Genomic DNA, 13,446 nt, shown 5'->3' with positions numbered 1-13,446 from the left:
GGTCTTGTCTTCTGTTAAAGTAGCAATAAGTACAGGAACAACTATCCACCCTGGGCTCAATCTACCCAGGTCTGGTGACAGACATGGCCTTGTGTGGGGGGTGCACACCATCCTAGCAGGCAGGAGACTCAGCTCCCGATCCTGGGCTCCTTGGCCCCAACCTGCTGAGTGGCAACAGACACTTCTCTGAGACAGTTTTCCCACCTGTGAAATGGGCTGCACATGAGGACTGTTGCAAGTCAGGATCAGCTATGGCTACAGAAAATCACAAAGCTCTAAGGCAATGTGTGGAGTCGTTACCGCTAAAAGTGACCTGTCCCAAAGGAGCTCCAAGCACTAGATAAGAGGCTGCTGATGTGGGCTGAATCGGGCTGATATGGTGTGTGCTGAGAGCAGCTTAAAGGAAAGAACTCTCTGCCATGGTTTTACAGATGCAATTTGCCCCACCCCGGGGATGGACCACTGGCAGGGAATCAGGAGTCTCGGTGACCGCTCTCAGCTTCACAGGCACACACAGTATAGACATAAGTCCATTTGAGGATTCTGCCCTGTTTGGCCCGTCTCCGATCACTTTTCAAAGGAAATGATTCTGTATGGAGGAGAAGCATCAGTGATCTCCAACTTTACATGAGTCAAAGGAACCATTTCCTCAAGTGGGCGTGCAGCTGCACTGGAGGCCATGTGGCTCTTTGGGGTGTCATCATGATTGTCATTGTTATCATCATCATCATCATCATCGTTTGTGAAACATGCCCCTCCGCAGGGCTTTTTGGGGGTTTAGATCTGCAGTCTGTGGAAGCAGTCCTAGAAAATGCACCCTCCCCTCTCCATCATTTCTGGGAACTTCCCATCCCCTAAGCGAAACCCCAGCTGAAACTAGAAGATGCCTGAAAAGGGTTTGGACAGGCTCAGGGCAGGCTGGACTGCAGGGAGAGGTCGGTGCTGGCAGCCCTGTGTCCAGCCTTCAGCTCCCCAACGCCCTGCAGTGCCTCTGCTCAGAGCAGCTCCCCAACAGCATTTCCAACAGGTGAGGTGCAGACACACAAGTGCCCAGGTGTGCCCGGCTGTAGTTCCAGGTACACCCTGTGAGGAGGGTGTGGTCAGCCCCATTTGGCAGATGAGAAGACTGGGGCTCAGAGGGGAAGCGACTTCCCCAAGGGCTCCCCTGGTGGTCAAAGGGGTAACACACCCATTCACCTATTCCCAAGGATGGGGGCGGTATGGGGGAGGGGAGGAGCAACAGTCAAGCAACCTGGCGTGATGAGGCTATGTCCATTCCCGTTAGGCAGAATGATCCCTACCTGCAGGGGCTTCCCTTCTTCTCCCACCCTCAGCCCCCTGTCGTCATCAGGGTCTCCCTGGCTGTAGATGCACAGGCAAGTGAGAAGATGCTTGGTTAAATGATGATTCTGAACAGAGCCTCTGACTTCGGGCCTCCTGGGGAGAGAACAAGTGGGCTGTAATAGCCAATCCCGGTCAAGGAGGACAGCCAGGACAGCGGAGGAAGCAAACTCAGGGTCTATACTCTGGACAGGAGCTTTGAGGAGTTGCCCGGGGCTACCTGCCACGGGCCTGAGTGAAGTTAATAAAGTTGCCTCCTAATAGTCTGCAAGGTCTCCTGGGCCTCCATTCCCAAAGGGGCCAGGCATCAGGAATGTACCGCGTTCATTTATTTTGGCATGTTTAGTTCTGTGTGCTTCTCGCTGCACTTCTTTGTCTGTTTTGCCAGCTTAATGAAGTCTTTGTAATGAGGCTCCCCTTTGAGAAGCTGGGCAGAAGGTGCTGAGAAATGGGGCAAAATTGGCAGATTTTCCCTTTTCTCTTTTTTTATAAAGAATTAATTGTGTTTGCAAAAGAGGGAAGTAAGGGGTAATGTGCTTCCACTCCATTTAGAGACGACTGTCCCATTTCTATAATGCAACTCTCCTGGGGCACCCCTTTTCTACTTGGTTGTTTCCAGGTTGAGTTTTGCATGGTCACTCTCAGGAAATGGGGGTTTGGGAAAGACAAAGACACAGCACTCCGGATGACTGGGGAGAGGCTTCCCAACATCCAACCAGGGGTAAGCAGTCAATGAGCACTTCCTGGGCAGCCAGCTCTGTGCTAAAGGAGGACCCACCAAAAGAAGGACAAAGAGAAGGCAGAGGCTGTGCCATGGCTGGGAGGTGGAGGGTGAGGTTTATGTACTTGAACAATTAGGGAACAGCATAAAGAGTATAATAAACTCAAGGGCTGAAGTGAGTGGAGCAATCTGTTAGGGCAGCTGCAGTTCATTGCAGGGCAAGACTCTGGGGGCTGACATTCCCTGGGGAAAGCTTCCCGGAAGAGGGTTGTGACTGGTCTTGAAGGAAAGGGGAAATGCACATTACCTCATCCACCCACCTTGCAAAGTAATCAGTGGTATTATTCCTATTCACAGAGGAAAATAAAGCCCAGAGAGGTTAAGCAATTTGCCCAAGTTCCACAGCAGGGTCAGAATTTAAAAACCACAACAGTCTGACTCCAAAGCCCATGCCTTTTCTACTTTTCCTCATGGTCCCTGGAAAGTGTAGGACCTGAATTGGCAGGAGAGATTTAGGAGGAAGATTACAGAGAGAAAAGCATGAATAAAGATGAATGCTCAGTCTCTAAAGAAGGTCAGGATTGGTTGCCTGCAAACCAACCATAATCTCTGAAAGGAGATGAGCCCAATTGATTCCTGAAGAAGATTTCGTCCATCAAAGAGATCTGAACTTCACCTGTCATATTGAAAAGTTAATTGAATCCATATCACCCGAGCAATGCAGACCTGAAGAGTAGTTTGAGGAGGGATTCGAGGCATCCCAGTATCAGGCAGAGAAGACGTGCCCCCGAGTGGGGAGCAGGACATAAAGGGCAGCTCCCACATCCTCTGTCCTCCATCCCTCAGAACCGCTGCCAAGGAGTGTTGGGACAGGTGTTCTCCATTCTCTTCCATCCTTTGTAAAGTCTTTCAGCTGCACATTCTGGAGACAGCATAGTCGAATAGAAAGGAATGAGCTTCAGCATCAGACAACCTGAGTGCAAATCCCAACTCGGAGACTTACTAGCTCTGTGACCTTGGATAAGTCATTTAACTGCTGTAGCCTCAGTTGCTCCATTTATAACACGGGAAAACAACAGTCCCTCTCTCATCGAGGTGTCATGAGAATTGATGCAAACCCTTGGCACAGCACCTGCTGCAGGGTGAGCCCTTAGTGAATGGCGGCCAGTATATCTGTAGGATTTTTTTTTTTTATCTTCATTTTATTGAGATATATTCACATACCACGCAGTCATACAAAACAAATCGTACTTTCGATTGTTTACAGTACCATTACATAGTTGTACATTCATCACCTAAATCAATCCCTGACACCTTCATTAGCACACACACAAAAATAACAAGAATAATAATTAGAGTGAAAAAGAGCAATTGAAGTAAAAAAGAACACTGGGTACCTTTGTCTGTTTGTTTCCTTCCCCTATTTTTCTACTCATCCATCCATAAACTAGACAAAGTGGAGTGTGGTCCTTATGGCTTTCCCAATCCCATTGTCACCCCTCATAAGCTACATTTATATACAACTGTCTTCGAGATTCATGGGTTCTGGGTTGTAGTTTGATAGTTTCAGGTATCCACCACCAGCTACCCCAATTCTTTGGAACCTAAAAAGGGTTGTCTAAAGTGTGCGTAAGAGTGCCCACCAGAGTGACCTCTCGGCTCCTTTTGGAATCTCTCTGCCACCGAAGCTTATTTCATTTCCTTTCACATCCCCCTTTTGGTCAAGAAGATGTTCTCCGTCCCACGATGCCAGGTCTACTATCTGTAGGATTTTATCATATTCATCCTTGGAGCTCAGTACCCAGCACAGAGCCTGGCTGTTCATGGGCCTCGGTGGATGACTGCTGATCGCACACACACCTGAGTCAGCTCAGGTGGGGCTCTAGGGGGCGCCCACCTCAGAACCCTGAGCACCGGGGGGCACCACGGGTTGGTTGCTTCTTTTCCTTTGCACCCTACCTCCCAGGTGCCTTCTTGTACTGCAGAAGATGGAAAGCTAAAAGTTACTTTAACCTGAGTCATTTACAGCTGGTGCACTGGATGTGAAATAGGTTATCTCAGCGCAATTTGTAAGGCAGAGGTGAAAAGGGGGTCCCTTCGTGCACCACCCTACCCCCCACCCCTTTTTCTCCTATTGGCAAGGAAAAGCATGGAGAGGAAGTATTTCTACAGCAGCATCCCCGAGTCCCTTTTCCGTCTTCCTGGGCATCAGTAGGCAGTTGCAGTGGTGGAGGCAGCCTCCTGCTCACAGCCACTCCAGGGCACCCCTGGGGCGGCCGCTCCCCTGGCTGGCGGGTTCTGGAGTACAGGGCTCCAGGCCACGCTGCTGATGTCCCAGCCTGCACCCCACTCCTCCAGCCCTTTCAAGGCTTTCACAAGCATCTAATTCCCTCTGTTAGATTTCCTCCTGCTCACATCACCCATATGTCTAGCCTTTCACTCATACCACACTGTCTTGTGGCTTTATAATTCAATCTTGAAATCAGCTTGGATGAGCCTTCCATCTTTGTTGTACTTTTTCAAAGTTGTTTTGGCTAGCCTAGGCCCTTTGCCACATAAATCGTAGAACTGGCTTGTCAATTTCTACCCAAAAACAAAGCCTGCTGGGATTCTGATCAGGATTGTGTTGCATCTTGCTTAAAATATCTAGTCATTTTGTTATTTTCTGCTCTCCACCCAGACTGACAAAGGAAACCACTCGCCTCTTACTTCTGGGCTGCCCGCTGGGTTCCATTAACCTGTGGGTCCCTAGTCAAACTGAGAACAGAAACAAAACTTCTTTGAGCTTCTTCCCAAGTTCTGAGCCATTGGGTCCAAGAGACAGCTGCTGAGAGACACCTCCCAGTTCATTCCTGGTGATGCAAGCCTCATTCCCTTCTCCCAGTGCCTGGCACACCATTTTTCTTACCTAACTTGACACCCTCCCCTTCAGCACCCTTTGCCACCTACCATCTCAGCTTAAAACTAAAAGACCTTCCAACCTATATGCAGATTTGTCTTTGCACAGGGAAGTGCAGCTCTATTCATTCCTCTCATTTCCCTCCCCCTCTGCCCCACCCACTGCACCATCAGGGAGCTCTCTGCCCCAACACACAAAGCCACAAATATTCTCCCCCCACCAGTCTTAGAGAAAGAAATGGCCAAATGCTTCCTACTTCTGCCTCCAAATTGCAAGCTTCTGCAGATGTGGAAATAAAAGGTGTGAGGACCCAGAAAGTTCATAAACTTTTATGCAGATTGGTTTTAGTCTGGTTTAAATTAGGCAACAAAATAGCATTTCCAGATGTTCTACTTGGAATTAACTTGGCTACAGAGAAAAGGCTACTAGAAGGGTGAGTTGGTAATAGGGTTATTTTTACATTCCAGAAAGGGAACCACAAAAAGCATATGGTCTTGATCAGAAGAGAAGAACCTGCTGGTTGGCACGTCAAGAATACTGTTCTCATTTATTCTGGGTGAAGACATGCAAAGGTGCAAGGAAACATACTCACGCCACTGGGAAGGTAAGGGCCCAGGGCAGTGGTGTTTTGTCCCAACAGTCAGCTAAAAGCAGACAAGATTTTGGTCAAAGACAAGGAGCTCTTGGAATGTTAATCCAGTGCCTCTCAAACTTTAATGTGCAAATGAATCCAGAGGGGACATTGTGAAAATGCAGATTCTGATCTGTAGGCGTGTCCGCAGAGAGCCCATTGGGGAGAAGGGGCTTAGGGTTCTAAAATGGGGTGGGGAAAGAAGACCCACTTCCTTCCTCATTTAGGACCTACCATGGACCAGACATCCCCAGGGCTGGGAAGGGTGGGGAGCAGCAAAGGGGGAGAGTATAAAAGCCAGGCATCTTCACTGTCTCCAGGGAGAGGCAGTCTGGAGAAACAGGCAAAGCCAAATTTGGTAAATGACGTTAACAAGCTATGACTCAAAGTACTACGAGAACTCTGAGGGGGTGGGGAACTAGAGGGGATATCAAGGACTTGGAGACCGCATTGGCTTCTCAGCACCACAAACTAGATGGCTTAAAAGAATAGAAATGTATCATCTCAGCGTTCGGGAGTCTGGATGTCTGAAATTAGGGTGGCAGCAGGGCCGTGCTCCCTCTGAAACCTATTGGGGAGATTCCTTTTTGCGTCTTCCTAGATTCTGGTGTTGCTGACAATCCTTGACGTTCTTGGCTTCTAGATGCATCACTCCAATCTCTGCTGCCATCTTCCAATGTCCTTCTCTTCCTGGTGTCTGTCTCTGTGTCCAAATTTCCTTTCCCTTTTTTTTAAAGGACATCGGTCATATTGGATCACCCTAATCCAATTTGGCCTCATCTGAACATGTTCAAAGACCCTATTTCCAAATAAGGTCACAAGCACTGGACAAAGGGTTAGGACTTGAACATGTCTTTTGGGTGGGACACGCATCCACCCATTAACAGGGCGATGGTCTGTAAGAGAATGGGGGGTGGGCGTTCCTGGTGGAAAGAACAGTGTGTGCAAATTCACAGGAGGTACGAAGGGGCTGCAACACATTGCATTTCTGGAGCACGTGGTGCGTGAGAGATGGGGTTAGAAAGGTATATGGAGGCCAAAGTGGAAAAGTCCTGGGAGCCCTGCTAAGGAGTGTGGAGTTAGAGCACAGGGAATCACTGGACATGTGAAAGTAAGAGAATGAGCAGCTTGGATTTATGTCGAGGATGATTATTGCAGCAGAGGGAATGGGATTCTTCATCCTTGTTTAAGGTAAGAGGACCGTGTAGCTGGGCAGCTTGGACATTAACCAACATGAAGGCAAGGAGTTAGACTCGATGCACCATTGCCACTTTCCTCGTTCTTACTAAGTTCAAGGCCAATCAGCCTGATGGGTTCCTGGGTAGACTTGGGAACCAAGAAACATAATAGAAAGACCTGCAGGGAAGGAAGGAAAAGAGGGACTCCAAGGTCAGCAGCAAAGGTCTGGACCCTTTCATTCATTCAACAAGCCTGTTGGAGGATGGAGTCAGGAGGGTCTCCTAACAGACGTGATCCTTTGGTTGAAGGTTAAAGGGCAGGTAACAGTTGGTCAGGCCAAAGGGAGGAAAGAGCACTTCAAGCAGCTGCAACAGGTAAAAGCATGGGGCATCAGGGGTCTATTACCCTGCTCAGGACCACTGAGGCACTGTGCTGGTATGGGGGCCTGGTGGGAGATGAGAGTAGGGCAGAGGCTAGATCTTTAAGGGTCTGGGATTGGAGGGTTATCACTGAAGACTGCCCCAGGGTCCCAGCAGACAGGAGTCAGACAGTGGCTCCAACAAGAGGGCTTAGAAGCTCCAACTGCTTGTGCCAGGGTGGCTTGGGCCAATCCGTACAACCTGGGTCAGGCTTCTTGTGGTCCCACTCGGCTGAGCCAGGCTGCTTTGGGCACTCAGGTGAGGTCAAGACCAGGTCACAGATCCTCAGTGTCATGCCTCCCCTCAAGACCACCTCGGGAGGAACTCCTGGTCCAATGGAATTCCCAGACAAGCAAGGAGTGTGAGCAGAGGTGGTGGGCTCCAGGATCAATCAGACAGATGTCACTGTTGTCAAGAGTTGGGGAAGGGTGCAAGATTTCTGAAACTTCAGCTTGGTTGGAGCATCAAAAGCTGGGTGGGCATCCCAGTACATCATCAGACTGAAGGGGCCAGTAAGAGAGAGAATAACTGGGACTAACCCAGCAAAATGGAGAGCCTGGAGCGCCTGACATTAGTCTTTCAAGGCATGGATGGTGAGGCAGAGCCCAGGGCAGCTCCAGTAGCAAGAGTCACAGGCTACTTCAAGGAAACCCCTGTTCACCAGTGTGGCAGGACAGGGCCTCTAGGGGACAGTGAGAATAAAGGAACAGAGGGAGAAAAGGCCTTTCATGGTGGAGGCAAACAGCTGCTGATGCACAGAATCCCAGTTGTTCCAGAAGAAAAGCCCAGCTTGAGTGCTGGAGGGAGAGCCTGAGGTTTGCTCCTGCTCCTGCACAGTGTGGGAAGGCTTCTTGGGTAAGACAGCTCACTTGGCCAGATGAAGGGTGAGGTGCCCAATAAAATGGGTGCCTGGCCCAGGAGTCCCAGGAGTCAGGGGTCCCTTGCAGGGAGAAGCCAGTAACCTAGAATATGAGGCTTCCTCAGCCTAGGGGGGAACATGACAGGAGGTGCCATGTTTCAAGGATACTGGAGATCACTGGATCACTTGGGCCATGCTCACTGATTGTCCTTCTCTATGCCTTGTGCCATGCTCCATTCTGCATGGAGCCCCGTGTGGCCCAGCCATCCCTTCCAATCTCAGATGAACCAGCCCAGCCAGTAAGTCCTCTTCTCAAACCTCCTAGATGCCCCCCAAGCTCCTGAGGGAAGCAGGACCAGTGATTCAGGCTTTCCCCTTCATCTCCCACCACTGCACAGGGCATGTCCAATTGGCATGTGGGTGTCCGGCACCAGCTCTGGAGATGAGTGAAAGATTCGGCCCCTGGAATCTTGGATTTTGGAAACTTTCAGAAGAGTCCTCAGAAATCATCTAATTCCACCCCTCACTTCAAGACGAGGCAGTCAGCAGCCAGAGAAGAGCAGTGGCTAGTGCAGCCAGCGAGAGACAGAGAAAGGGCTGGAATTGGGGCAACCTGATGAGCCCAGGACACCTTAAGCATTTCAATAGAAATAACACAGTCAGAGCAGCCACCACCCACTGAGCACTGACGATGTGCTCCGCACTTGGCAGATTGATCCCATTGGTTCCTTAAAACAGCTTCGTGAGACACACTTCCAACCACCATTGACGGAAACTGGCATTTAAGGTTGCTGTGCAGAGCGGCCAAGCCCAACAACGGGGGCTCAAACCCAGGCCGGCCCAACTCTAAACTACCCCTTACAAATGTCATGGCTCTTAGCCTTCACAACAAGTCTTCAAGCTGGCATTATTATCTCCTTTTTTAGATGACAAAACCAAGGCTCAATGAGGTGAAATAACCAGCCCAGGTTTGCAGAGCCCACCTGTGCATGGCAGGATGAGACCAGACTCACCCTCCTGCAAGGATGTGGCTGGTGCCCTGAGCCCCTCTGCCTCCCTGGGAATGAGGCGTGGATGTTCAGGAATGCCTGCCAGGGCTCTAAGGCACTGTGCACCACCGTTGGGGTCCAAGGTCCCCCAGGGGCGCAGAGGCTGTGACCCAGCAGACTCCTCATTGAAGGCCAGAGGTGCATATGTTGTTTGCCTTTTGTACGGCGTTGACTGAGGCCACCAAGGTGTGTCTGGGTGTGGCATGTGTGCCAGGGTCATTAAGGAAAACCAGGAATCCATCCAGACTGGCAGGACTGAATGTCCAGAAGCACGTGGTTTGTGGAGCGCTGGATTGCAGAAGGTGGGCGCAGATGTGGAGGCCAAATGGCATGAGAACCGTCTCCCGTGACTAAGTCCTTATGCCTGCCACACTGCTGTCTGCCTGAGCCTCGGCTGAGCCTTCTCTGCCTCCCCACTGCCTGCAAACAGCATCAATATGCTTTGCCATGATACTCAAGACTCCTTCCCACCAATCCACATGCAAACACACATGCACACACATACGTGCACACACATGCATATGCATGCATACACCCGCATATGCACACACATTTGCACACACATGCACAAAATTCACACGTGTGTGCTCATACACACAAGCGTGCACATACCCAGGTACACATTAATGCTCCAGCATCAACTTGGTTGTTAGCCCCTAAATATACCTCCATGCTTTCCTGCTTCTAGGCCTTTGCTAGTGCACTTTCCCATCCCCTCTTCCTCTTCTTTTTTGCAACCTACTCATTCTTCAAGGCCCATCTCAAATAACTCACTTTCAGAAATATTGCTCAAATCACTCTTCTCTAAGACCTTCCAGAGGCCAATACTCACTCTTCACTTCTGAATTTACCATTGGGGGGAGGGCATGGGCTGTGGCTTGGTTCATCTCTCCAAGGTTAGAAAGAAAAGACGGGACACAGCTCACCTCTGTAGCCCCCTATCCCTGGAAGGCAGTGGCAGCTTTCTAACATTTATTAAATCTGAATCACAGTGTATTAAAAAATGTGTACTTGCTGCCTGCCCAGATGCCTCCCAGGCTGCTGGCAGCTCAGTGGTGGATTCGGTGCCAGTGGAGGCTAGGAGGCTGCCCAGCCAGCAGATACCCCACCACAGCATGATGGGCCCTGGGGGTAAGTTCTTACGCACTTGCTAGTAAAAAGGGGGCTGCACATCAGCCGTGGTGTGCAGGCAAATGCTTAACTGGCTCTTGATGAAAAGCAAGCCCTGGTTTGAAGCATTTGCCAATTCCTGTGGTGTAAATGTAGCCACCTTGGCTGATTTCAAGACACTAACGTGATGTCACTGAATGCTGAGTTGGGAAGAGATGCTAACAATAGGCTCCTGTGAACAGGTAAGAGCTGGCTCCCACACATCATATATGTCAGGCAGCCAACACCTGCTCCTGTCTAGTGCATGGGCATTTTTGATAATAATAATATCTGTTCCTAGGTTGGACTGTCATCTGTCTCCTTCTCCCATCTCTACCTCTGCCATCTTATTCTGAGATACCATTAGCAATGGTGTGGACTCTTGCAGTAGGCTTCTGTCTGCTCTCACTCCTTCTCTCATTCCCTCTGATGTATCTACCACACCCCAGCCTGGGTGACCTTCTGAACACACAGATCTGGTCATGTCACTCCCTTTCAACGACTTCCTATTTCCCTAAGGGTAAAGTCCAAACTCATCACCAAGGTCTACAAAGCCATGTGTGATCTAGCCCCTGTCCCTCCTCCAGCTTCACCAAGACCCACTCCAGGCTCCATCACATTGACCGGTTGGCAGTTCTTTGATCTGGCAGAGCTTTTGTTCAATTTCATTGTCTTCTTCTCCTGCTTTACCTCTGGCCGCAACACTCTCCTTCCTCCATTGTCTCCTTGGGTAACTCCTGCTCATTGTTCAGGCCTCTGTGCAAAGGTTATTTCTTCAGGGAGACCCTTGGTGCCCACCCCATCACCACCATTATTGTTGACCATAGAGTTTTCACCTGCAGCACTTATTCTAACTGTAACCATACATTTATTTGTATGATCATTTGTTTAATATAACCTTCCTCTGCTAGACTATAAGGTCATGGAGAACACGGAACATGTTAGTCTCACCCACCATTGTATAGTCAGCATTTAGCACAGAGCTGGGTTCATGGTAGAAAATAAATATCTGTTAATTGAAGTAATTAGTTAATGGCTCAAGGTGATAAGCAAGATCTTCGTTGATGGCCAGTCTCAGCGTCAATCTTTCAGGAAACAGGCAGAACCCCAGAATGAAAACCAGAACTGAGAAGGTAGGCATGAGAACAGCAAGGCCATATTTCTTTCTCTAGATCTGCAGTCTTGCTCCCTTGAACTTGGACTTTGAGAAACCAAAGAATTTAAATGCACGTGCTAGGGAAGTACCCACCCCAGCCGATGGACATACCTACAAGCCAGGTCCTCTGAAGGCCCTGGTTGTATCCCCCAGACTTTGAAAGAGTAAATGGATTAGAGGGCTGAGAATCTTGCTGCCTGGTGGAGGATCAAGGAGAGGAAGGGATGTTCTGTCCAAGTTCGGGCCAAAGAGTGGAAAAAAAAAAAAGGTGCAGCAACCTTCCTAGGGCCAGAGTGGTGGTGGCGGCGGTGGTGGTGGTGGTGGGAACCAGCAGGAGCATTCAAAAGGATGCTGAGTCTTAGGGCATGGAACAAGAGATAGAGCTCCTGGGCCTACCACTACTGCCCACCTGGAGAGGTTCCCTCCATGGCCTACCTTGAAGGATCTGGCTTGGTTTCTATGAAGCAAGGTGGAAAGTGTCCTTAGGGTCCTATGTCCTATAGTTTCCAATCCTCCACTCCAGAGTCTTATATCCCTGGAAGCTCTTGCAGTCAGGGTTGCCAACTTGAAGGCATGAACTGCAGGCAAAAGAGCTTCAGGGCAATGACCCCTGAAGGAGCTCTACATCAGCCTGGTCAGGATGGCTGCCTTGTCCCTGGGAAGGTGAAGACACAAAGAAAGGAGCCAGGATGCAGTGATGGCAAGGCAGAAGTGGCATGGATGGGGATGGGAGTGGCAGGCTGTGAGGCCAGGACTCATGGATCTATAAGGAATCAGGGGAGCACGGACCCAGCCCCACCCCACTGCATTGGCCCAGCTCACCCCAGGTCAGAAGGAGTGGTCTCCCTGGTTTCTGGTTAGCCTGTCAATCCTCTGCCAGGGAAGAGAGGTCATCGGGGAACCCATATGTGCTGTTTTGAACGTATTATGTCCCCCCAAATGCCATGTTCTTTAATGCAGTCTTTTGGGGGCAGACGTATTAGTGTTGATTAGATTGGAATCTTTGGATTAGGCTGTCTCCATGGAGATGTGACCCACCCAACTGTGGGTAATACCTTTGATTAGATTATTTCCGTGGAGGTGTGGCTCCGCCCATTCACCATGGGTCTTGATTAGTTCAGTGGAGTCCTATAAAAGTTCACAAACAAGAAGGACCTCAGATCAGCTGCAGCCAAGAGGGACACTTTGAAGATGGCCATTGAAAGTGGACTGTTGCTACTCCAGAGATCGCCTGGGAGAAACTAAAAGAATATCCTTAGATGCCCAGACAGAAAGGCCCTGGGAGAAAGCCATTTTGAAACACAACTTGGGAGCAAAGGAAGAAGATGCCAGCCACATGCGTTCCCAGACAACAGAGGTGTTCCAGACGCCATTGACCATCCTTCAGTGAAGGTACTCTATTATCGATGCCTCGCCTTGGGCGTTTAATGGCCTCAAGACTGTAACTTTGTAACCAAACAAACCCCCTTTATAAAAGCCAGTCCACTTCAGATATTTTGCATAATGGCAGCAGAAGCAAACCAGAACACCGTACCTCCCAGAAGTTGACTGGGGTACTGCCACGTGGACTCTGACCAGCTCCTCTCTCACTTCTACTCCATCAGCTCAGATCACATCACTCACCATCCAGCCTGGCCCACCACCTCTACAAAGTCCCCTGGACATTCCAGCTCACTTTCCTGAAAGTCTACACCACATCCTTCCACAATGCCTCCAGACTAGGTGGGTGAAGAAAGTACAAGAAATTCTACTTGTGCTTACTATCTAAAAAGTATTACGCATTTTATGGCTATCTAATTCAGGGTTTAGAACTATTGCCCTCTCTGGGTCATCAAGTCAGACCAAGTGGGGTACCCCAGGGGACAGTGGCTGGTCCACAATAAGGAGGGGGTGACAGTGGCTGTTTGAGCGTATTGCGGCATGCGCCACTTATGTAGGGGTTATGGTCACATAACCTTAAACAGGAGAAGGTTTACCACACTTTGTAATGAGATGTAGATTGGCCACGAAAATCTTTTGTACCCTAAGAGGACTTTAGATAGT

The sequence above is a fragment of the Choloepus didactylus genome, chromosome 9 (genome assembly GCF_015220235.1).
Source record: "Choloepus didactylus isolate mChoDid1 chromosome 9, mChoDid1.pri, whole genome shotgun sequence".
Taxonomy (NCBI): Eukaryota; Metazoa; Chordata; class Mammalia; order Pilosa; family Megalonychidae; genus Choloepus; species Choloepus didactylus.
This window is presented reverse-complemented; position numbering follows the sequence as displayed.